General features: G+C 39.4%; 1 pseudogene; it reads right to left on the bottom strand.

Annotated features, from left to right (window-relative positions):
* Nucleotides 1–1,605: 1,605 nt before the first annotated feature.
* LOC116639977 lies at nt 1,606–26,787 on the bottom strand (annotated as a pseudogene).

The raw sequence follows: 26,787 nt of genomic DNA, 5'->3' as shown, positions 1-26,787 counted from the left end.
TTAACTTTTTTTTTTTTTAAAGATTGTATTGATTTATTTGACAGAGAGAGACACAGTGAGAGAGGGAACACAAGCAGGGGGAGTGGGAGAGGGAGAAGCAGGCTCCCCACTGAGCAGAGAGCCCGACACGGGGCTCGATCCCAAGACCCTGGGATCATGACCTGAGCCGAAGGCAGACGCTTAATGACTGAGCCACCCAGGTGCCCCTAAAAATATTAACTTTGAAAGACTAAAGAATCATGGTAAAAAAGCCATGGATTCTATGTGCATTACTCCCCTAGCCCTGGAGTTCTGCCGTTCTCATTGATCGGTAAACTTGGTCTTGGCTGGCTGTTCTGCTGATCTTCTGGGGGAGGGGCCTGTTGCCGTGGTTCCCAAATGTCTTTGCGGGAGGCAGAATTGCCCCGCCCTTGCTGGTCTGGGCTAAGTAATCTGCTCGGGTTTGCTCTCGGGAGCTTTTGTTCCCTGCAAGCTTTCCGTACAGCTTTGGAGGATGAGAGTGAAAATTGCAGCCTCCCAATCTCTGCCTGGAGGAGCTGAGAGCTCAGAGTGCCACTCCTCAGTGCGCCCCCAGATAAAAGCAGTCAGTCACTCCCATCTCCCCCGTCTCTGGCCGCACTCCGTGCTCACCCGGCCTGTGACGGAGCATTTCTATCTCTGGCACCCAACTCGGTGTGGAGTCTCCAAACCCAGCAGATCCCTGCAGTGCACTCCCCCGCCGCTCCTCCCAGGGGAGGAAGGGGAGTCTCCCCGGATCTGCCACTTGTTGGGTCCCTGCTGGAAGAGCAGTGGCCTGACTGTGCCACAGATCATGGTTTATGGCAACCCCGAGCTGAGAGCCCACTCCTCAGCTCCGTCTCTGCAGCCGGCTTCCCCACTCTGATACCTGGGAGCTCTTCTGCACTCAGTCACCCCCGGTCTTTCTGTGACCCCAAGGGTCCCGAGACCACACTGTCCCAGCGAGGGTTCCACCCCCCGCTTAGCCACTGGAGCAACATCCCTCAGCGGAGCAGACTTCTAAAAGTTCGGATTTTGTGCTTTGCTGCTCTATCACTTGCCAGTAGCGGCTGACAGAGGCTCCCTCCCCCCAGGGTCTATCTTCCCGAATGTTGCCTCGGATTCACTTCTCTGCATGTCCTACCTTCCAGAAAGTGGTCGCTTTTCTGTTCAGAGAGTTGCTGTTATTCTTTTCTTTGATCTCCAGCAATGAGTTTTGAGTGAAGCTTTCTCTCTGTGCTGATGAGATTCATGCTACCAATGACAGTGGGGAGGACACCTGCCCAGCAGCCTCACCCCAATGAGCCTTCTCCACGAAGCAACTCTGGCGCTGGAAGAATCGCGCACCCATGCACCAGCACCCCTGCGCAGCCGCAGAAACCCACTTTTTACTTTTTAAAAAAGATTTATTTATTTATTTATTTATTTATTTATTTATTTAAATACTTTTGATTTTATTAAAGAAAGTATAAAATACTGAATTCTACATTTTTAAACACTATTATTTTAAGAATCACTTATTTCTTCATAGTGCCAGCATGTTTCCCATACTTCCATATATCTTGAGATCTCCTCTCAGGAGGCTGGTACCACTTTTCAATAAGGGCATTAATAATAAAACTTCTGGGGTTTTCTTTGGGGTTTCCCCAATTTTTTCTCCATTTCTTTTTTCAGTTTATTCACCTCATACCTCTTGGCCATTGCCACAAGATCCTCTGGGATACTCTGTCACGCTCTTTCCAGAATATTAATTAACTCTCCAGCAACCCTCCAGTCATTTCTAGTGAGGAGAGTAATAGATATCCCAGTTCTCCCTGCTCTTCCAGTGCGCCCTACTCTGTGCACGTATTCTTCGATGTTCCGGGGGAAATCATAATTATAGACGTGTGTGATATCAAGGACGTCAAGACCCCGAGATGCTAAGTCGGTGGCAATCAATATTCTTACTTTACCTGTTTTAAAGTTTTCTAATGCCCTCTCTCGGTCACTCTGCTCCCTATTACCGTGAAGGGATTCCACTGATACGTGTCGCAGAATCAGGTCGCTTGATAGGTGGTCAGCAACAGCTTTTCTGCTGACAAACACTATGACTTTGTCTCTGGGAGACATGCTTTCTAGAAAAGTTTGGATATGAGCGTTTCTCTTCTTCGGTGGTGACAATTACGTTTTGTTTCACGGTACTTACTACCACTAGATCCAAAGTACCAACATATACAATCATTGGCTCTTTCAAGTAAGTCTGTGCAAGTCGACGGACAGCATATGGCCATGTTGCACTTGTCATAATAGTCTGCCTGTCTGGGCGCACATCTAATAAAATCTTCATTATCTGGGGTTCAAATCCCATATCTAGCATCTTGTCGGCTTCATCTAAAACCAAGTAGGTTACATTTCTGAGGTTAACAAAGTTATTCATTTGTAGATCATTCAGTCTTCCAGGAGTTGCAATAATAATATCTACTCCTTTCTTCAGATCTTGTATTTGTCCATTTCTATCTCCACCGCCATATATACACACACTTTTGAGGCCTTTATATGAATACTTAGAACATTCAGCTTCCACTTGAAGTGCTAACTCGCGCGTAGGTGAGAGGACTAAAATGCCGGGTCCACTCTTTCCTCTAATTACAGGCTGTGAATCCAAGTGTATAAATCCGGGCATTAAGTAGGACAGTGTTTTCCCGGTTCCAGTTTGGGCTACTCCTATAAGATCTACACCTTGTAAAACTATCGGCCATGACTGCGACTGGATCGGTGTTGGCTTTTGAAAGCCTGCCTTTTTAATGTTTTCCATAACCTCAGGATAACACTGAAAAGCATCCTCAAATTTACAAGTAGGATTGGGTATACGACGCTTCTCCCCTTCTTTCAAGTCATCACACATTATATTATAATTTTCTTTCCTCCAAATGTCTACTTGCATTTGTGACATTGAACTTGTTGCTTCTGACTCCACGTAAAGGTTTTTCTTAATTGGTGGTAAATCTTCCCACTTTTTTTCCCCCCATTTCAAAGCATCTTCTCGAATTTGATCCCAATCAATCAATGGCTGATTCTCGGTAACATTACTATCTGTCTTTACATCTCTTCCAACAGAAGGTTGGAATGCAATAATATCAGTTCTGAGTTTTGAATTGTAATTTTCTTTTTTTTAACAAGATTATCTATCACTGTTTTGGCCTTCGCCTGCATCACCTTGTTGCCAAAGATTCTGACCTCCGCTTCTTCTGAGTGACCTTTTATTATCTGTATTTTCGTGTTTGTTGTAATTTGGATGTCTTTTATTTTTGACCCTCCACGACCGATCACAGCGCCGACCCACACGTTATTCAATCCAAAGCAAAGCGGCGGTTCTTGGAGGCCAGCGGCCACAGGTTGCTGGAGGCCGGAGGGGTTCCTCAAGCCGCCACCTCTGCCGCCCCTACCGGCCTCCTGACCTCTTCGATTCGGGTCCTCCGTGGGCCTCCTTTCCGGAGCACGGGACACCGCCGAGTTTCGCCGGGAAGCAACGACCCATGAGGAGGCGTTGGCGCCTCCTTCTTGCTTGGACCTGGTTCCGTGAGGAAGATCCGGCGCGTCCGACGTCGCTCCCGTCTGGCTCTGCACCACTCCACGGTGCCGGCGTAGAGCCTTCTCAAAGATTTATTTATTTATTTGAGAAAGAGTGCATGTTCACATGCACACGATGGGCGGGGAGGGGCTGAGGGAGAGGGAGAGAAGCAGACTTCCAGCTAGCGTGGAGCCTGAAACCAAGTCAGGGCTGGATACCACAACCCTGAGATCATGACCTGAGCCGAAATCAAGAGTTGGGCACTTAACCAACTGAGTCACCCAGGTGCGTCTGATTCCTACTTTACTTTTAATCAAATGGGTGATGGGGAAGATAAAGTTTGAAGGGAGTCCAAAGCGATTATCAAAGGTCAGCAAGAAGGATGATGGTGGAGTTGGGCATATTCCAAGATGAATGCAAGGAATCTAAGGACTTAGATTACTTGACAAAATTTCCCATTCCAGTAATATGGGTGATAATGTTAGCTATAAATCTATATTCATTTGTGAACAATATAGTTGACTTATGAACAATACAAATATTTGTAAAACATAATTTTTCTGATTGAATGTCAGCATAATACTTGGTTTAATTTTGTGATGCCAATGAAATCTGTTTATTATATGAAGTCAAACTATGGCTTCTGATGAAAGGGCATGCTATAGTATAAAGAGCACATGAATCTGGAATTATAGTTTCTAATCTTGATTGGACTACTGATACACTATCTGACCTTGGTCCCTTATTTCCCAATGTGTATGTAAAGAGCAGATAAAAATTCCAAGCATTTTTAAGAAAATGTTTTTGAAAGTTGGTTAAGAAATGTGAGCTATATAGAATTATAATTATTACTAGAATTATTATTTTATGCCAGTAAAAGAAAATAAGTGAGCAGTTATGAAAGCTTCTAGTTTTTTCTATTTTTATTATCTGTTGTGACAATTTGATGTAGTGATTACAGAAACTATCTTTTCATAAGATTCCTCAGCTCCTGTTAAAAGGAAGATGGCCCATTTGTTTTACATTATCTTTTTATTTCAGAGTGAAAACAGCTGAAACGTCATGCAGCCAAAGAATGATGTTATAACTCTGAGTGCTACTCTGTACACTATTTCAAATGAGAAAGTCATTTAATCAAAGATTAAATCATAGCTCATTTTGTGAAACCATTTATAAATGAGGAAATGAAAAATGAAAGCTTTAGTGACTTGTTATAGATCTCCCAGGTTTTCTTGATTTCCAATATGGGTTTTTTTCCCCTGTAAAATATAACTTGTGTTCTAAATTCATTGTTCACCAAACTTAAGGATGCTTGAGCTCAGTGTTTGAAATAGCTGAAGAAAGTACTCAAAATTTGGTTATAACCCATAGTCAACTTGAATATAAGGGCCTTTTAGTAGAAATATTCTGACATTTCACTATTGCAACTTTCAGGCAATTAAATCATCAATGGTCTGTCAACCTGGTACATGCATGGTTTGAGTGAAAAGAACTCAAAATTGTGGTAGCATTTTGTAGACAGCTAGAATCCAGCAGATAGACTAGACAGAAATCATACTTGACAGGCTACATTTCAGAGTGTTATGTTTGTGTTACTAAAAGACTTGATTCTAATTTTTACTCTTTATTTATTTTTTAAAGTTTTATTTATTTATCTTACAGAGAGAGAGAGAGTGTATGTGTGAACAGGGGAAGGGGCATAGGGAGAGGGAGAGAGAGAATCTTCAAATAGACTCCCCACTGAGTGTGGAGCCCAAGGTGGGGCTTGATCCCAGGACCCTCCCAGGACCCTGAGATCATGACCTGAGCTGAAATCAAGAGTCAGAGGCTTAACCAATTGAGCCACCCAGGTGCCCCAAGACCTGATTCTAATTTTTTTTGAAGATTTTATTTATTTATTTGAGAGAGAGAGAGAATGAGTGGGAGGGGCAGAGGGAGAGGGAGAAGCAGATTCCTTGCTGAGCAGGGAGCCGGACATGGGGCTCCATCCCAGGACCTTGGGATCATGACCTGAGCCAAAGGCAGATGCTTAACTAAATCAGCCACTCAGGTGCCCCCACCTGATTCTAATTTTTTAAAAAAATGTTTTCCACGTTGTGTTTATAATGTGAAATCAAAATTTTTGGAGGTGTGTCAATTGGGGGGTTCTGTTCAGACATCAGTAATCATATTAACCAGCTTAAGAACAAAGATTCTAAATTTTCCATTGCTTAAAGACAATGGAGGGTTCTAGACGGGAGGGGGGTGGGGGGATGGGTTAGCCTGGTGATGGGTATTAAAGAGGGCACGTACGGCATGGAGCACTGGGTGTTATACGCAAACAATGAATCATGGAACACTACATCAAAAACTCATGATGTACTGTATGGTGATTAACATAACATAATAAAAAAAGGACAATGGGTGAATATTTCCAATAAGACCTGAATATTTGAAAATTTAGCATTATGGAGGAAAGCAAGGATTAAAGAGAATAGAGGAAGGAAGAAAGGACAGTGTGAAAGAAATGATGTAGGATCAAAGTAACCACGTAGGAGATGTTGTCGGTGTCCTTCTCATATCCTTTCTATTTGATCAGAAAGTCATCCCCTAGCTGTGCAAGTGTTGAGGCTAACTGTGGAGAATTGTCCTTTTGCTGAACTGATCCTCATCTGCTAATGTTTGGGAGGTTACATGCCTCCCTATCCCTGGGGAAGCCAATAATGGACTAATACAAGGTACAAAAGCCCAGCCCTCTTGCTTCTGGGTGAGACAACTCTCTGTGCCAATTTACACTTGAGATTAGCCTCTACCTGATTTCGCATGCTTGCGGGCTCTTTCCTCTTCTCTATCCTTCCCTCATCTCATATAGATTTTTCCTAAAGAGAACTTCCCCAATAAATCATATATGCCTGAATTCCGATCTCACTTCTCGGGAGTTCTACTTAAGAAAAGGAAGAAAAAGAAATAGAGAAAGAAAAGCAAAAAGCAAAAAAAAAAAAAAACCCCAAAACCCAAAAAAACCCAACCCTGCTGTCCAGCCTTGTGAGATGTTTTTTTAAACCATTAACCCCAGGCAAATTGCAACACCTGATTTTGTCTTTCACTCTAATTCACTGGTGAACCTAGTCTTTTCCCAACCATCTTTAAAATTTTTCATTAAAAACTCAACACAAGCACCCCACTTGTGGCAAATACATGGAGTTCAGGCTGACATGAAATTCAGACAAAGGAGAAGGAACTAGGGAAAGAACAAACTTGATTTCCTTGTTGAACCCAATTTATTTCATTTGTAGGGATTAGCGTTAGAACAAATAAAGGTTGTTTTTACTTTATCAAGTGCATATGAACAAATACAAAGAAACTTGTCATTCGAAAAGGTTAAAATAAGTTTCAGAGAATGTTTACTTAGACAAATGGTATCCATGCTGATTAATAAAGGGAAGTCAGAGGTACATTTCTAACATGAGGAAGCCTTGTCTTCTAAGGACTTTTACCAAGCTTTTTCTACTACACAGAGAAATAATATCATGTTTTAGGGGTAGTGGGGGTGGGGGTAGTTGTGTTGGAGTAGGTAGAAAAATGACCTAATCTCTAGAATTCGTGAGTAGGTTGTTACCAGGCAAAGGGTAATTATCGGGCAAATTTTGCCAATCAGTTCCCTTTAAAACTGGGAAAAGCGCCTGAATTACTGTAGGTGGGCCCAATATAATCATGAGTCCTTAATAGAAGCAGCAGGAAGCAAAAGAAGACAGTGTTAGAGTGACGCCGTAGGAGGAAGAATAGACTATCCAGGGCATTGCTGGCTTCGAAAATGGAGTAGGGAGGGGCCTGGGTGGCTCGGTGGGTTAAGCATCTGACTTTGGCTCAGGTCATGATCTCAGAGTCCTGGGATCTAGTCCCTTCTCTCAGGCTCCTTGCTCAGCGGGGAGTCTGCCTCTCCCACTCCCTTTGCCCCTCTCCCCACTTGTGCTCTCTCTCTCTTTCTCTTTCTCTCAAATAAATAATAAAATCTTTTTTAAAAAAGTAATTCTATCACAGGATATTAGTATTTATAATCAGTGTTAAGACCAGTACACTAGGGGCACCTGGGTGGCTCAGTGGTTAAGCGTCTGTCTTCGGCTCAGGTCATGATCCCAAGGGTCCTGAGATCAAGCCCCATATTGGGCTCCCCACTCTGAGGGAAGCCTGCTTCTCCCTCTCCCACTCCCCCTGCTTGTGTTCCCTCTCTCGCTCTCTCTCTGTCAAATAAATAAAATCTTAAAAAAAAAAAAAAGAAAAGAAAATGAAATGGGGCCATGAGCTAAGGAATTCTGGCTGAATCTAGAATCTGGAAAAAGCAAGGAAATATATTTGTCCTTAGGACCTCCAGAAGGAAAGACCTTCATCAGACTTCGGACCTACAGAACTGTAAGATAAGAATTTGTGTTGTTTTAAGCCACCTATTTGTTGTAATCTCTTATACCGGTAATAGGAAACTAATGCAGTGTGTGTACACATATATTTTAAAATTTAATGTTATAAGACTTTTCAACCATAAAGATAGACTACATGGTGACTTCCACAAATTAAGATATATATATATCTTATATACATATATATATGAACTTAGTAATTTTTCTTTGTACTGTGAACACCCTAGGTGTTCATTTTCTATGTCATGTCACATGTTATTCTCAACTTTTGCTCTCTTATGCAAAAATAATCAAACATATCACATGTATGGCTATTCTTATAACTAATTAATTAAATTAGATTGGCAAAAAAACGGGATTCACCTTGCTTTTTGCAATGTGGGCCTTATTCCAGGTCAATTGGTTTAATAAATCCAACCCTTCTCTTTTCATAGCTTTGAAATTTTCTATAGTGTTGATATAGTATAATTTACTCAACCATTCCTTATTGACAAATATTTATGTTTCTAGTTCTTTATGGTTGCTGTTGTTTCCTCTTATGCCATGGTTTACAATGGTATAATTTATTTTGGTGTGAATACCTACAGGTGCTGAGACTTAATATTTAGAGGATAAGTTGACAAAAACTGAGTGTTGAATTTTGATTTTTTTTCAATTTTGTGCTTGCAGGCCAAGTATGCCATCAGATGTAACAAAGATAATCTCTGTAAACACTTTAAACATTAATTTTATCCTTTCCTTCTGCTGTATTTAAGATTTCAGCTACTGGTATGTAAAACAAAGCAATTGACAGGTTTTTTTTTTTTTTTTATTCCCAAGCCCATTTTATTAAAAAATATGTTAGAAAGGAAAGAATACTCATTAAGAAAGGCTGCAAGCAAAGCAAAGCAAAGGGCCTGTATATTTGCTTCTGCGGTGATTACCTGAGAAACAGCCCTAATTATCAACCTCTAGTTAATACCGTCACCAGTTTGTTTTTTAAATTTACCACAGGATTCAGTTATAAGACATGCTGATACTTCAATGGAAGCAGAGAGTAATGGAATACAAAAGGTAGAGGACATTAACCAGAATATATGCCCCGCTAGAAAAGTTGTTAAACCTGTTACAATATTTCAACAAATGCAAATTTAATCAGCTCTGATCAGGGAAGTTAGATCTGGTGTCCATGTTTTTTTTTACAACACTTGGAAGCATAGGTATAATACTTATTAATGGTATACACAATATGTGAAATAACATGGTGGAACTGGAAACTGATTTTACCTTTGCTGTCATTTTTTGTTGTTGTTTAGATTTCTTCTATCCCCTGGTAACTCCCCTGGCCCTGGATGAGATCCTTGATAAGACTCATATTTCTTATAGTTATCTTAGATAACAAAAAGTTCTGTGCTCCCTAATCACAAAGACTCATTTCAATGATTAAAATATCCATCCCACATAATGTGCAAAATGGGAAACTTCATTGTGAGTTAAAGCCTCTTTCTCCCGTTGCTCATGTACATTCCAGCTGAAAGTCTGCATTAGAGGTGGGGGTAGATGGCATCTTTACTTTCATGGCTATCTTCTTAGCATTGTTATATCTGTCCCACTCCCTGGACTATTGCTGGTAGGAGTACTGGAAGGATGAGGAATAAGAGGCAGGGTAGTTCTTGTATGAGCTCAGGTAGAAGTCACTTCTTTGGCCTTTGCTGTTGTTTTGAGGTGATTCTTTGGGGTGTTTACTCCAATTTTCTTGAAGCCCTCCACATGGATAGTAATTTTCCTTCATCTATCCAGTTGTGATTCCCACACAGCTTCTGCAATTTGCGCTGTACCTCCAGCCTCTCTTGATGAGACTATCTTGATCCTCACAGGAAGCCCTCTTGGATGATTCAAAACTGCTTTGAGGCCCAGGAGGCTCTGTCTTCCATGTGGCCCATGCCTTGTCCTTTGGAAACCCGCTGTGGATGGTCAGTGGCTTCCCTAACCAACCCTCTCCTCTGCTGCCACAGGCTGTTTTTTTAAGATTTTTATTTATTTATTTATTTATTTATTTATTTATTTATTTATTTATTTAAGAGAGAGAGAGAAACAGCATGAGAGGGCAGAGGGTCAGAGGGAAAAGCAGGCTTCCTGCTGAGCAGGGAGCCCAATGTGGGACTCGATCCGGGATCATGACCTGAGCCGAAGGCAGTCGCTTAACCGACTGAGCCACCCAGGCATCCCTGCCACAAGCTGTTTTGACCAGCCTCCTGCCCCTTTTATATTCAGGCTTGAGTTGGAGACTAGACTGGATATCCCTAAACTCCGAGGGATTATGTCAAACTCCTCAAGGAGTGGTCTCTTTGAAGCCTTGCTCACTTGACTTGGGACCAGGGACAAACTCACCATGTGTCCCCACATGCCTCCTCCAGCTCACTAGCAACTGTCTCCAAGGAAATCCTCTTCTTGTTTTCAATGTAAAAGCTGCCTCTTCAACCCCCCTTTAAAAGCCAGAGATGGGTGAAAATCAAGAGTGAGTTAAAACTGATTCACAGACAGCCCTTTTGCAGTCCTGCTAGTATTTCACATGGGAATGTTGAAGTAGTTGGCACCTACTGTCCTGGATCTCAGTAGAAACTTGAGTCAGAAACGGCCCCTTTCAATATCCTATTACTATGATCAGACTTGTAGATCCTGGAAAGTGCACAGCCATTGGCTAAAGCTATAGAAAATGAGAATTGGGTCCTGGAGGTAGTGTGGCTGGCAGGAATAAAACAACGTATTGGAATACCAGTGAAATAGGCTGATGTTTAATGCAGAATTCCAGTGTCAAAAGAGGGTATGTATCGTCAGAAGTTTAGAGCAAAAACTAGTTCTAAGTCCTGGGCAAACAGCAGATCCAGGAGGGAAAAATCGGCAGGCTGGTATCCAGGCTGTTTACGGCACACACTGCCCGCTGATCGTTAATACATTAAGTGTGTTTCTCTTGCTTCAAGCACTATGTGAACTGGGTATTAATGACCTCTGAGTTGAGCACCTGAATTATGCTAGCTGCTGGGAAATGAGCCAGGTGCTCTAAAGTGAGGTCTCTCTGAGGCTGGGAAGTAGTGAAAGACATTATTGCTGCTTTTTTTTTGTCCTCACCCTCTTCAACTCTTCTACTTGCTCCTGTCACATTTATAAGTATCTCCAGTTTCAAGGGAACATTGGCAGATAAAACTGATTAAATCGAGGTGAATTCTGACACTAAAGCTTAGATGTGATTTACATAAGAATCTGGAAACAAAACGAGGGAGTTAGAATTATCAGGGAATACAAACTGCTAGTGCTTCTATTTGTATGAATAACTGAATGTTTTCCAAATTATTTTGTAGTAATTGAATCAGGAAACAATAACAGTTTATTTGCCTTCTCAAATCCCAGGCATTAAGGAAAAAAAATGCTTTCTTGTCTTAGCCTTCTTAGATTTCATTCTATCCTGTTGCAGAGTTTGCTTTATTTCTAGACCAGCCTGTGGCAGAAGGCCAGTTGCAATCTGAAAGAGATCAGTCACAGTCTTTGGTGTATTAAGGATATGTTCATATTAATAGGTTCCCTCTAAGGATATCTCACATCACCATTCCTGAGCCAAGTTTAAAACAACATGTGTAATGCTTTGAATACTGAGATTTAATGGAGTCGAAGGTGCCAATCTGTGTATGTTTTTGATGACTGTTATTGAGTTGGTTTAATTCCATTTAGTATGAAGTTGGCTGTTTGTTTTTGAGCCTCTATGAATTGAAATACTACACTGAGCAGCCTAGTATTTTAATTTTTCACTTTTTGTTGCTGGAAGTAGCATATTGGGTATGAATGTACACTCTTTAGATTAAGTCCTCAAATGAGTCAAAAGGACACAGTGTAGTTCAGTGCCAAGGTCAGACATAAAGGTTGGATTCCTTCACTCTCATTCTTGGAATTAAAACTTTTAAATCTTCAAAGTTGGATGGGACTTTAGAGAACATGTAATCTGATCGTTTAATTTTACAGATGAGGAAAGTATAGCCCATAATGGGGACTTGACCTTGATTAGCCCAAATAGATTTTGAAACATTAATACTCAGAATCACTTTTATAATAGTGGAAGCTAGAGATTGTCATATATACATTGTTTACTTGAAAAGGTATTGTTTAAATGTGATTATAATCACATATAAGAATCATATGTAGATTAACAATAGTTTGTGCATAAGTTATTTGGTCAGTGGTATTAGATCCAAAGTAGTGAGATTGTAATTGGCTCAAAACTGTCAGTTTTCTTTCTCCACCGTAATATGAATTTATTTTTTCCTAAAAAAAAACAAAACTAATGAGTAAAAAACTTGAATACAGAGAACAAACTGGTGGTTGCCAGAGGGGAGGTGTTGGGAGGATGGGTGAAATAAAGGGGATTAGGAGGTATAGACTTCCACTTATAAAATAAGTCATGGAGATAAAAAGTACAGCATAGGGAATATAGTCAATAATATTGTAGTAATGTATGGTGAAGGAGGGTGACTATACTTATCATGGTGAGCACTGAGTAATGTATAGAATTGTTGAATCAAAATGTTGTACACCTGAAACTAATATAACATGGTATGTTAATAATACTTCACAAATGTTTTCCATTTACTTTTTTCTTTTACTGAAGAAAAGAAAAACAAATTAAAAATGTAATATAATGTTAAATGGAATATTTCTGAAGGAAACCATACAGTCTAATTATCTGAGCTCTAGAACAGGAATCAAGGATGCAGTGTTCCATGCATAAATTTGGCTATGACAGCTATTTTAGAATATGATTATTACATGAATGGGTGGAGGAGTTCACTGTTTTGGATACTTCTTCGTTTACCTGAGGTAGCTGCCAGTTCCAGGCTGCAACCCCTCACCAGGAAGCTGGGTAGCAGTGCAAACACAATCCACTTATGATCCAAACGAGGGTGCAGATTAATGAGAAAGGCAGACACTCAAGGGAGGACACTGTTTACCTTGCCCTGGGAACTGACCCCCTGGACATTTACATCCTCACATGGAAACTGAGCCTGATCACTTTATCCTATCCTATCTTTTTCAGTTACCTTTTGATTTTTCTCTAAGTCACAGATTGCTTTTTGCGAAAGAGGAAAGTGGGGAACTAGCCTGTGCTCTTTCTTTTCATCACAGTGGTAATCAATCTTCAGACTTTACTGACACCCAGATATCCTAAAGCATAAATATCTCCAAGGTGTTGGATGGAAGTGTGACAGTTTTATGTAATTCTATTCAAGATTTTAAGAGCAATAGAAGATTCTAAAATGCTTCTGTCTCTATTGTAAATGCTGTCATCTTTGCTATTTTACCTTTTTGACAAATGCAAGGATTATGTGCTGGCATAGATTGATTTTTCTTTCAAACCTCTGTCAGTTCCAAAGAATGAATATAGTGCCAAAAATATATGTACAATGGGAATATTTATAACCTGGCAATTTCATATACAAAGAAAATATATCTGAGAAAGAGCTGAAGTGGTCTTCTTTTAAGATATTTTATTGAAATATTTTATGTCTCCAAGGCAATTTATACTTCCTGTGACATGTTTAACAATTAATACAGTGGAAAAATATGCCAGTATGTATCTTGATAGTCCATTGCATCTTTCAAATGTAAAATCATTATTTGAAGTAGTTCTCACACTTTTTGAAACTTATAATAATGGACTAACCAGGTATTTCTGAGCATGTACTGAATTTATGTGGACTCGCTGGAGTTGAAACTCCTAGTCCATGCATATGTAATGATGTAAAGGGACTTTTAAAAGAAACATCTGCAACTGAAAAGAATTATAAACATTAGTACTTATCATATGCAATGTACTGCGTTATGTTTTTCACATATATTGGCTCTTTTAAATTTGGCAACACCTCTGCACATATGAAATAATTGCATTTGTTTTCAGATAAGAAATTTCAGAAACAGAGAAGTAACTTGCCTAGCTAAAGTTAGGTAATAGAGGGGGTGCGTCCTGGGATGATCCCAGAGTCAAGCTCCCTGCTCAGCAGGGAGTCTGCTGTCCCTCTCCCTATGCCCCTCCCCCCTGCTCCTGTGTGTGGGCTCTCTCTCAGATAAATAAATAAAATCATTAAAAAAAAAAAAAGTTAGGTCATGGAAAGGTGGAATCAGAATTTTATATCAAATTTGCCTGACTACAAAATTGAGAGTTGCAGTTGAGAGAGATGGATGTGGGACTATTTTCTTCCTTTCTTTCAAGAAAAGCATTGACTCCATACACCGATATTTTTTCCCTCTATTTATTAGCATAGCTTGTAGGTAAGCCACAAGTCGTACCTAAGCGTAATGGGAACAATAATTAATGATGGTGAGAAATCTAACTTAACACATTCCTCTTCCTTTAACCCCCACTCAATCCCTTACTAAAACCTCTCTATTCTCTAGAAAGCACACAACAAATATATCTAAGGCTCTATTGTTCTGTTTCTATGACCCTGGTCCAAATCATCATTTTTTGCCTGGACATCCACAATATTCTCCTCATTCTCCCTGCTGCTGTTCTTACCAACTCAGGTGGATTCTTCAAATGCTAGCAGGGCAAATTTTTAAATTGTAAATTAGAACATGTCAATTTACTGATTAATATTCTTTAATATTTTTCCAACCTATTTGGAATAAAGTAAAAATTTCTTATTTTGGTAGACAAATTCCTTAGTTCTATGGTTTTGGTACCTCTCCATGCCTTCATTTCATACCACTCTCAACATATTCCATACTTTAGCCACACCTGTTCTCTTTCCTATATGCCAAGCTTTGTTCTGCCTTAGAAGTTTGTATATGTCATTTCTGCCTGGAAGATTCTATCCCATTCTTCCACAACTATTTTTTTTTTCCTCCCCTATGAGTTATTGGATTAAATATCACCTATTCAGAGAGGCTTTCTTTGATTATCTAAAGTAGCCTAAGTCCCATTATGCTTTTTCTTAACATTTAAAAATAATTTGTCATTTTATGCAACTTTGTTTATATATCAATTCTACCCTACTAAACTCTAAGTTCTATAACGTAAAGACTGTATGTTTTGATTTCAGCACAGCATATCCTGCCTTCTAAGCTAGGCACAAAGTTGGTGTTTAGGTGAACAAAGTGAATAAAATTACCATAATCAACTTTGTTTTATTTTGTGATTCTTACTAATAAAATGGAAACTTAAATCAATTACGAAATGTCTTTGTTGACCATTTACATTATGTCCAGTCTATTGGTAGGAGACTATGCAAAAAGATCAGTTACAGAACACCATTACAATGCAAGAACTCTTACAGAGTTAAAGATCACCTACTATAAGGAACACAGAGGAAGGAGCAACTAATGTTGCCTTAGGAGTGAATTCACTGACATTATGACATGGGAACCAGGTCTCAATGATGAGTTATAATTTTCCAGATTCAGAAGGTTGAACCTGAGTGTTGTGGGATATTTGGCTTTGGATGTGTGGCAGGAGTGTAGCCTGATTGGAATGCTGGTGGGAGAGGAGCCCAAAAGGCAAATTGCACTGAAAGATCTTCTGTACCAGACCATGGGGTTTTTAATAGGGAAGTGATCTGATCCATATAATTTTATGGAAAGGTGATGTGAGAGTAAAAAAACATTGAAATTAGAAGGGAGATTAGCTATGCAACAGGCAATATGATACCCACTGGGATTTCAGAAACAGTGACCTAAAAAGGGGTAATTAGAAGATATTATTTATCTGGGGTTGTCTCCATCTTTATCCTTTATCAGTCATTTGTTTGACTTTTCCACATTTGACTTTAGTATACATTTTCTAAAATACATTTGAAAATAGGGTATTTCTCTATCAGGTCATATATAATGCAAGTGTAATGAAAAATATCAACTCTACAGTGTTTGAGAAATAGATGGGAGAGAGACTTCATAAACTATGTCATGCTTGAGCTAGGACCTAAAATAAAGGGGCAGGCTCACTTCAGGCAGAGGGAATAGCATAAGCAAAGGCATGGAGGCATGGTATGAACCAGGGATGGCAAATAATGTAATATGCTTGAACTACAGAAATAACCATAGGGATTCTCATGTGTCCATTGATTGTGGATTTTGGATGAACAAAAGGGGGCTCAGATAAAATACATAAATTTTATCATTTTGGGGCTTTTTTGAGCATGTGGTCCTCTAATGGTGAGATTGCAGCCATAATTGAGTAAGTTTCATGAGCTATTTAAATGTAACTGGATTCTCATCACTGCTAAGGATGCTCTAAATGTTCTTTTTTATTCTTTGCAGTGGCTATTTTAAAGGTTTCCACTCTTCTTAAACTCCAACCTTGCCTCACCCAGTTTCTTATAATTTATGGCTTTGAAGTGGGAGCCATCTGACAAGGGATGATGCAACTTCCTATCTCCTGGTTTCAAAGCTCCTTTTCTCTCTGCCTATCAGACTCCCATCCCACATTCTCCTTCTTGATCTCTGTTACTCCACCAAATTGCTATTAGAAAGAAATTTGCTGCCCCAACTTGTTACCTCCCACTCACTCCTGACCTCTTGTAATCCAGTTACCTTCTTTACTGCTCTTTGGAAATTAATCATTTTGTAATTTCTTACATTCCAGGGCAAATGAACTTTTTTAAGTCCATCTAATTTTTAGCTCCACCTTCTTGACTCTCCTTTCCACCTTAGCCTTCATGCTTATTGTCTTTGATTATTCCTTTTTCATATCTTATCTTTTGTCTTTTCACATGGATTAATACTCCAAAGTCCTTTTCTTAACCAAATCTCTTCTTTGTCTAGATTCTCCTTTAAACTATTTTTGCTATATTGGTATCTACTAAATCAGTATCTTTTAGGGCCCATATACACATTTCTAAACTGGTTTTTAAAAAAATCTTCTATATCCTGTTCTTTAAAATCAAGAAATATTTAAGATTTTAAGCCAACAACTCTTCCTGCTTTCTTCATTCTGTTAGAAGGCCAGAAATTTTCCAGTCATCCATGTCTTATATGGTAAACTATTCCCCCTCCTTAATCTCCCACATTTAATACTATCAATTGAATATTGAGACTATCTTTTTCATTTAACTTTTGTCTTTACATTCTCATTGCTATATGTTGGCTCAAACCCTCATTTTCTCTTGTCTATACAAGCATAATGCCATTCTGTTTCCACCTTTATCCTTTCAATATACCACAGCCCGCCCCCCCAAAATTTTAAATCACTAGGAAAGAATCCCCCCCACTTCCTGGGTAATAAAATCTTCATTGGCTCCCTATTTCCTACCAAATTTAGAGACAAAAACCTGAACTGTAACTGAAAGTCCTCTACTATATTTTATACTCTCATATATAAAGTATAATTTCTGCTTTTAAGTTGTTTTTAAAACAGTCTCTTTATTTAGTTCATGGATGGTATATTAGTAATCTATTGCTGCATAATAAATCACCCCAAAATTTAGCAGCTTAAAATAATATACATTTATTACCTCACAATTTGTGTGGTTTATGAATCTGGACATGGTTTAACTGAGTCTTCCCCTGCATAGTCTTTCATGAGACTGCAAATACTGCTCAGGGCTGAAGTCTCCTCTGAAAGCTCAACTCAATGGGGAAGGATCCATTTCTAAACTGTGGTTTTTGGTGGGATTTCATATTTTGATGGTTTTTGGAATCAGGGCTTCTGTTCTTGGCTAGCTGGAGGACACCATTAATTCCTTGCCATGGGGACTTCTCCAACATGGCAATTTCCTTCAATTAAAACTAGAAAAAGAGAGTCTGACAGCAAGACAGAAGTTATTCTCTTATGTATCCTAATCATAGAAGTGTCATGTCATTTCATCATCTTTGTCATAGCTATTGATTAGAAGTAATAGTTCATGCCCACACTCAAGAGCATACCCAAAGGATACCCATCCTGTGTCAGAGATATTGGAACAGGATATGGGTATTAAGCTGCAACTGGATAACAACTGTACTATAGCCCTAGTGAGGGGTAGTCTTTTTTTTTTTTTTTTAAGATTTTATTTATTTATTTGACAGAGAGAGACACAGCGAGAGAGGGAACACAAGCAGGGGGAGTGGGAGAGGGAGAAGCAGGCTTCCCACCTAGCAGGGAGCCCGATGCGGGGCTTGATCCCAGCACCCTGCAATCATGACCTGAGCCGAAGGCAGATACTTAACAACTGAGCCACCCAGGCGCCCCTGGGGTAGTCTTGACAGTGCATAGGGAAAAGATATTTGAATGATGCACCTGGTCATCCAATATGTGTAGAAAGATAAGTGGCCTGAGGTTAGACATATACAGACTCATATACATACTCCTTTACATATCTATATGTATATAATCTATAGGAGTTGGTGTATGTATGGGTATAGTCAGTGACAAATGGCATGGCTAGCTCTCCAGGGGCCGGAGAACAATTAGAAAATTGAAGATCAGGAGGTCTGGGGAGGAGGCATTTGGTTGTGCACATGGAAGTAGGTATGAAGTTTGAAAATCTTCATATCAAATGTTCATGCCAATCAGAGAGCACCTACAGGGTTAGAGGCACTACAGAACAAAATAGATAAAAAGATTTGGTCATGAGCCAGAATTTGTCACCAGCCATTCCCATGCTGGCATAATGAGCACATGAGTAAAGTGAAGAATGGAGGCTATTCATGAATCCAACAGCATGGACTCCAACTTACTGAGACTGGTCTACCTACTGCTACAGAATATCTACCCTATTGATGACAAAGGCCAAGACTAAGTCTTTGGATAGTTGGTGACAAGTAAGCAACGTTGGATCCTTTCTTCCCCAAAAATGCCAGTGATTAGCTCTGATAAGACTTTTCAGGGGCAGGTTTGCATTTCCTACCTATAGGATTTCAGCCAGCACTACTATCTAAGTTAGGTTTACATAGTGTTCGACCCACCAGCATGGGATCCTGATAACATTGTGTCTATTCTCAGGACCTATTTTTATACCAAAGGAGGTGGAAGAGTGGGCCCATGACTGTTGTGGTTCACATATAATGATAAACTGATGCCTGAATATAAAGATCTCTCATTCTGGCCTAACCCAAGACACCTTTGAAAGTTCTTTATCATTTGAGAACTGCCATTCAAGTCAGCTGAGGCTGTCTGGACTGCATTGCAACTCAGCTTCTTCCTCTGCCTAACCCTGCTATGTCCCTCTGCCTCTGCACAAGTGTTGGTTCCAAACACACTTCTCATTAAGCATTTTGCATGCTAAAGTTTGTCTCAAAGTCCGCTTTCTGGAAAATCCAATCTACACAGTCAACATGCCAGGAAAGATTTCCTACTAAATAAATAGCAAGGGACAAAGTCTTACCTCAAAGTATGTGCCTGAAAAAAAAAGTTCAAGGAAATATCTTAATAAAAAAATCTTATGAAGACATTCATAAAATGAATGGATCCATGAAATTATAGTGTTAACTTATGATTACAGTTCTAAAATAAATTGAATAGTGAAGTGAGATTTTCATGGAACACATAGGCAAACTATTTTACTAATTGTGATGGGCTTGTGAACTATAAGGATTTTTTAAATTCTAGAATTGACAATAATTATAGCTTAACTTATGTTTGAAAAGATATTAACTGTCAAAATTCAAGTAGGGTGTCATACAGACAGTCACTTTTTTTGGAAAAATATAATTGTGAGGTTTTTAGTTGATAAATTTAAATCTCATTTCAAATAATGTGAAATAAAGTTAAAATCTATTTAGTCTTTTTCATTTGCTTTATCATCACTTTATATTTTGAATACTTTTCTCTTTATTATATTTGTCAAAATCTTTTCTATCTCACTCGATGCCAAGATAATGAAATGATTGACAGTTTTGATCGAACTGTGTCTTCTCAACTGAAGGAAAAAATATTTTTATTACTCCTATCCCACAATATACTTTCTGTAAGTAAAAAGATCTAAACTCCCCAACAAAGGCTCTTTTGAAATTATTTTAGTTATTAGTGAACAGAGCAGCTAATTGTTTATATTTTATGTGTAATCTAGAATCATGGAAAAATCCTTTAAGATGTCTGGAATCATTTATGTGCCTATACTCAGCAAGAAAACTCTGGAACTAGGCTGTCCAAGAGGCTACACACACACACCTACACACACACACACACACACATACACACACACACATACACACACACGTGCAATCTGGGAGCTTGGCACTGACTGCGGGCTAGGGTAACTCAGTTCTCCACACGGCCTCTCCGTGTGGTCTTTCATCCTTCAATATTATATCCTGAGCTTCTTACATGGTGACTGGCTTCCAAGAAAGCCAACAGAGAAGCTCCCAAGACCTAGAGCTGAAGCATACAGCATAACTTCTATTATACTGTTGGTCAGAGGAAGTCCTAAGGCCAGTCCAGATTTATAGGGAAGAGACATAGATTTTACCCTTTGATGGGAAAAGTGGGAAGTTTATATACAAAAGGACATATTCCACAAGAAGAATTATTGTATCCATCTTTGGGAACAAGCTAGAATACTAAGGTTATAGACGTGGCAGCACCTGCTATTGGAGGTCGGGGAAGGTCTATCTGAGCAGGTGAAATAAGACCAGGAAGTTGAGTGAAATGAGGGAATGAGCTTTGCCAACATAAGGGAAGAAAGAACATCCTTGCCAAGGGAATATCAACTACAAAAGGCCTTGAAGTGGGAACAAACCTGGTTGTGTTGGAAGAAATCCTACAGCTTCTTATGATAATTAAGCAAGAGATGGTTGTCTCTTAAACTATGGAGCTATTTGTGAGTGTGGTAGATTCCTTCATTCAGTATATGTTTTGAAATAGAACTGATAGGACTTGCTTTCAGATTATGTGTTGATACGAGAAAGAAGAATCAAAGAGGATTATAAAGTTTTGGACTAAAATCTGGGCAAATAGTATTACCATTTAATAAGATAAGCTGGAGTCCCTTGAGGTGGAACATATGTGTTGAAAAATAAAAATTCAGTCTTAGATATTTACTTGACATTCCTATGGATATCCAAGTGGACATGCTGAGTTGGAAACTGGATTTCTGAGTCTGGAATCCAGTAACAAGTTTGGGCCTAGATATAAAAATGTAGCACTCACCATGTGTGATTTAAAAAATAGGGGATTTGATGAGATCACCCAGAAAGTAATTTTAAAAGGAGAAGAAAAGAGGTGTGGGGAGTAAGTTCTGGAGCATTCCAACATGTAGGGGTTAGGAAGAGCAGAAAGATCCAAAAAAGAAAGCTGACAATGGAAGTGATTGGTGTGGACTGTTGGCTAGGGACACAGTGTCCTAAAAATACATGAGGTAGGGAATTGCAAGAAGGGAATTATCAGTGGTGACATGATACTGAGAAAAGTTAGATGAGATCTGACTGTTGAATATGTATAGAACTTTGAATTTGAATGAGCTATTCCAGTGAAGAGTACAGCTAAGAGAGGAAGTGAAAATAATGTATATAAGTAATACTTATACATATTTTGCTTGTTTATTTTTTCCTGAAAATGGGAACAGATAAATGGGGCATGTTTTTTGTTGATGGAAATGATCCACATGGAGGAAAACATGATGATGCAAGAGAGAGGAGGATGATAAGAAGAGGTGTTTGCAATTGTAAGAGAAATGAGAACAAATATTCAGGTGGCCCTTTGGGACATAGATAGGGATAAGGGCTTTTTATCACTTTAATAAAAGGAGAAGTATAGTTTGGGGTTAAGGACCTAAAATTGGCAGATTTAATGGTGGAAGACATGAAATTTCTCCTTGAAATTTTTATATTTTCTAAGTGAAAATGAAAGCAAGGTGATAAGGTAAGAGTAAGGTAGTAATAATAGGGTTTTGAAATTGAGAGGAAGAAAAGGGTGAAATAATTATTTTGGAGGAATTAAATGTGATTTAACTAAAGAAATGTATAGTCCCCAGACAGTACTAGCAGACCATTTGAGGTTTGTGGTCATAAATTAAGTAGGCCAGTATAAGTTTGTTTTTTGTTTTGTTTTGTTTTGTTTTTTCAGCAGGGAAGCTAGTTCTTTTTATTTTATTATTTTATTTTTTATTATGTTCAGTTAGCCACTGTATAGTACATAATTAGTCCTTGATACAGTGTTCAATGATTCATTAGTTAAGTATAACACCCAGGGCTCATCACAGCACGTGCCCTCCTCAATACCCATCACACTGTTACCCCTTCCCCTACCCTCCTCCCCTCTGAAACCCTCCGATTGTTTCTCGGGGTCCATAATCTCTCATGGTTTGTTTTTCTTTAGGTGCACTCAGTTACCTAGGTTCAGGGGTAGAATTGTTACTGGGTTGCTTGGTTCTTGTCCCAGATGCACCAAAGAATTGGAGACCTGAGATCAGAACGGGGAGATAGAGTTTATTGGGTAGATAAGCATAGTACATTTTCAAGAGAAAAAGCGGGCCACTGCTGGAGCTAGAGTGGCAGTGGCCCCAGGAAGCTCTAGCCGCCTCCTTTTAAGTCTACTTTCTGCATCTGTATTTGGCTTTAATTGACATTTTGATTGACAGCTGGTGGTTATATAACATTTAGGCTTCTGTGCATGTGCCTACCCATGATGCATTCTGTTATAATTGTATTTATTTATGTATTGTATATTTATGAGTATCTAATGAGCTTTTGCTGTGACCTTAAAGTTACTTAAGGGCAAGTTGTACTTTTTGTGCACATGCTCAGCTCTTGGAAGTCCTCTTGGGCTTTTGAGCCAGCTCTGTGGCTAGACCTTTCCTGTTCTGTTAACCCTCGGGGGTGGCTCTGAAGGTATGGCCAGCACCTGTTTTATCCCTCCTCACTGATGCCTAACTAACTGCCTAACAGAATGGGTGGCTTTTCACAGATGGGAGTTTTTCCATGTGAGATGGAATGGATAGGGGAGATGAAAACCCCAAGGATATGCGAAGAACAGCTAAAATGATGAATCATGGAATCCAAGCTAGGTGAGGAAGGAAGTGGGAGAAATCAAGATGGTATTGGAGAGGGAAAAGAGGTAGAGCAGTGAACTGAGAATTCTGGTGGAATGGGACTTGCAGTGGTATGAGATTCCACAATTAACTTCCTTTCAGAACCCTGAAGATGTGACACTCTTTGGAGAGGGGTTTCCATGGGAAATAACTATGGCAGCAGAGACCAAGGTGTCAAGAGTCCTGGGATGGGAATGGGATAGACAAGCCTTGATGACCAGAATTAAATATCCTGCCAGCTTAAACAGATGAGAATTGGGATTAGGATTTAATTTAATTTTAAGGAAAGAAACCAATGTAGAATTTTTTATACACCTATAGACGTATGTGCGTATATGCATGCATGTGCATTTCTGAGAAGGGCAGTGGAACTTTGAAAGGTTTGAAAGTTTTCCCCTTTTAAAAGATATTTATGCATGTTATAATTTATGCAATTTAAAATATAATTAATCACAAAAGAAACAAAGCTTTACACATTATATAATGAGTGCAATCTGATATAGAGTGTTAAGATATCTAAAGAAAGAAAGTCGATTTGACGCAAGTTGGTTAGTCCTGGGAACCTTTGAAAAAGGAAGTCATGAAGGCAAATTTGGCAGTTTCTATCCAAGCATTACCCAGGAGAAAAGCACATTTAGCCAACAGACTTTGAGTATACTGACTCCTGACTCCTTTGGCAAGCCTATCCCTGTTTTAAGATGAATTAATCAGTTGTCTGAGCCTAACGCCATTAAAAATTGGATTCATCTAACTTTTTTGTTTTGATTCCACATTTACTGAACAGCCTTCTGATTATTGTCTTTCTGTGTGTGCCTACACGGGCAAAATATGTTGCTCATATGAGTCTCAAAAATTTTAGTCCCTGTAACAATTATTTCACAATGTAAATTAAGTCACATTCTGGCTTCATTTATCTACCTCAGGAGCTTGCATAATGTGGGCTTTTTCTTGTGAAGTGGATTTGCTTTTGGAATGCTGACACAATCAAGTTATTAGACATGTAAAGCAACCGGCCAATTCACGGGCCATAGTGAATCTACCCAGGTGATGAATATTATTACTCTGTGAGGCCTCTTGGGAGGAAGCCAGCCTTGCCCCTGGCAAACTCCCCTGCAATCACTGTATACATCCTCTACACTTGGAAACCTGGCTCAAATTTTGCCTCTTCTGTGATGCCTTCTCTGGGCTCTCCATCTACTTTTAGCTGTCTGGGGGGAGAGTATTTTATGGATCACACTATCTGCTGGGCTCATGGAGACGCTTCCCTGCTCACAAGCAAAAGTTCCTCTTAGAGGAAGGATATATAACTGGTTTATGTCTGTCCTTAGATTCCCCCAAGCAAGTTATGTCTTCACATTTTTGGTCTGGAAGAGAAGGCTTTAATTACATTCTTATTTAAATACAGTATTCCAAGATTCTTGCAGGCCCTGCATGTGTTTTCCTATTACAGAGATGGAATAATTTATGGAAGGGCAAGAATACACATCAGGACTTTTTGTGTTAATGAAAACAGAAATTTTGATCACTGACATGTACTAGGAGGCTAAAATGGAAATATTTGCCCTCTAGTTCTCAATGAAAGTACTGCTATGGTAGTTGATATTCCAAGGAATCATTTATGTCTGTGTATATATAAGTTAGGGTGACAATATAATTTATCATTTAAACTAGGACACTTTTGAGAATGAAGGTATACACTATAAATTATGCCAGGAGAACAAGTATAAATTAAAACTGCCTTGGGTTAGCAGAGAGGTATGGTTACCCTATATGGAGGCTGGATTGATAATGAGTCAGGATAGTCAGGATAGGTCAGTATAACCATACTGTTTTAGCCATTATCTGCTACAATTGGTCAGTGCTTTATTTTGATATGTTATGTGCTATACTAGTTGAAAAACTTTTTTAAAAAAAGTTTTATTTATTTATTTCAGAAAAAGAGAGCACGCAAGCAGGAAGAGGGGCAGAGGGAGACAGAGACAAGGAGACTCCCTGCAGGGAGTCTGCTAAAGGGGCTTGATCCCAGGACCCTGAGATCATGACCTGAGCTGAAATCCAGAGTGGGACGCTTAACTGACTGAGCCACCCGGGCACCCCTAGTTGAAAAACATTTTTTAAACATCACTCCAGCATATAAGGATAAAAATAATTAAAAAAATTTACACCTGAAACCTTGCTTAGGTAGTGAGAGAATAAAGCCCAAGGGAGATTATTTTAAGCAAAAATGTAGAGGAGAAAGTTTATTCGTCATAAAGATCTCATTTCATTATGAATAATATATTTTATCTTTTTAATACTAGATGAGAGATTATAGTACATAGAGAAGTTACATTGAAAATATATTACTTTGGGGGAGGGGCTTTTTATTTATACATATATATTTTTTTCATTTATATATTTTTTTATTTTCAAGGTAAAGGAATAATAAAAAGTCTAAAATTCTAAAGTAGCGTATCACAAGCATATTCTATATAATTTGTCATCTTTTTAGTCCTTTATTTTTTAGTTATATTTTTAAACTATTCCATAGACTTTCATTAAGAAAGCTGTAATTCCTTAAAGGAATAAAGGAATGCCTAATTTAATTATAGCTTTCTTGCTCAAATTCTCTAGGAAATTAGACTTTTATTTAGGTTTTCAAATATGTTTACATAGATAGATGTTTATCTAAAAATCTTTTATGAAACTATTTAAACTTTTTTATTTTTATCTCTTTGCATTTTTTTAAATTTTATTTTATTATGTTATGTTAATCACCATACATTACATCATTAGTTTTTGATGTAGTGTTCCATGGTTCATTGTTTGCATATAACACCCAATGCTCCATTTAATACCCATCACCAGGCTAAACCCTCCCCCCAACCCCCTCCCCTTTAGAACCCTCAGTTTGTTTCTGAGTCCATAGTCTCTCATGGTTCATCTCCCCCTCCGATTTCCCCCCCTTCATTTTTCCCTTCCTACTATTTTCTTCTTCTTCTTCTTTTTTTTTTAACATATAATGTATTATTTGTTTCAGAGGTACAGGTCTATGACTCAACAGTCTTACACAATTCACAGCGCTCACCATAGCACATACCCTCCCCAATGTCCATCCCCCAGCCACTCCATCCCTCCCACCCCCCACCACTCCAGCAACCCTCAGTTTATTTCCTGAGATTAAGATTTCCTCATATCAGTGAGATCATATGATACATGTCTTTCTCTGATCGACTAATTTCACTTGGCATAATACCCTCTAGTTCCACCCACGTCGTCGCAAATGGCAAGATTTCTAGAAAAAGAGAGAAAGAGAACGCATAGAGGGAGAGGGAGAAACAAACTCCCCACTGAGAAGAGAGCCCAACTCGGGGCTGGATCCCAGACCCCTGAGACCATGACCTGGCCGAGGCAGAGGCTTAACTGACTGAGCCACCCAAGCACCCCTAAACTTTATTTTCTGCCAAGCTGACTTCCATTTTCTGTTGACGAGCGTGCAGAAGCGCCTGCAACCTCTTGACGGTGGTTCCTACCCACTGCGCGGCCCAAGCGGCGGGGGCTGCAGACAGGCCCTGGGTGGGGGGCCTGGCGCTGCGGCTTCAGGCGGGAACCTCGGAGTAAGCAGAGGGCACCTGTACCTTCCGCCTGGCCGCCAGCTCCGCTGAGTAGCAGCAAGTGGGAGCTGGCGCAGTCCGTTCGCCCTAAGTTCCTTCTTGCGCACAGTGTCTTTAGCAGCGGCCTGCGCTTCGTTTTCAATCTCTTTAGGATCTCTGTGCGAGTAGAGACCAGGCCTGACATTCTGTGGCTGCTCAGGGGGATGGTGCCACCGGCCGGCGCCCCTCCCCCACGTCAGAGCCACTGAGCGAGCTCCCTTGTTGCTCCGAGGTGGCAGTGACCACAT

Source organism: Phoca vitulina, unplaced genomic scaffold (assembly GCF_004348235.1).
Source record: "Phoca vitulina isolate PV1807 unplaced genomic scaffold, GSC_HSeal_1.0 scaffold1, whole genome shotgun sequence".
In the NCBI taxonomy this organism is placed as follows: domain Eukaryota; kingdom Metazoa; phylum Chordata; class Mammalia; order Carnivora; family Phocidae; genus Phoca; species Phoca vitulina.
This window is presented reverse-complemented; position numbering and strand designations above follow the sequence as displayed.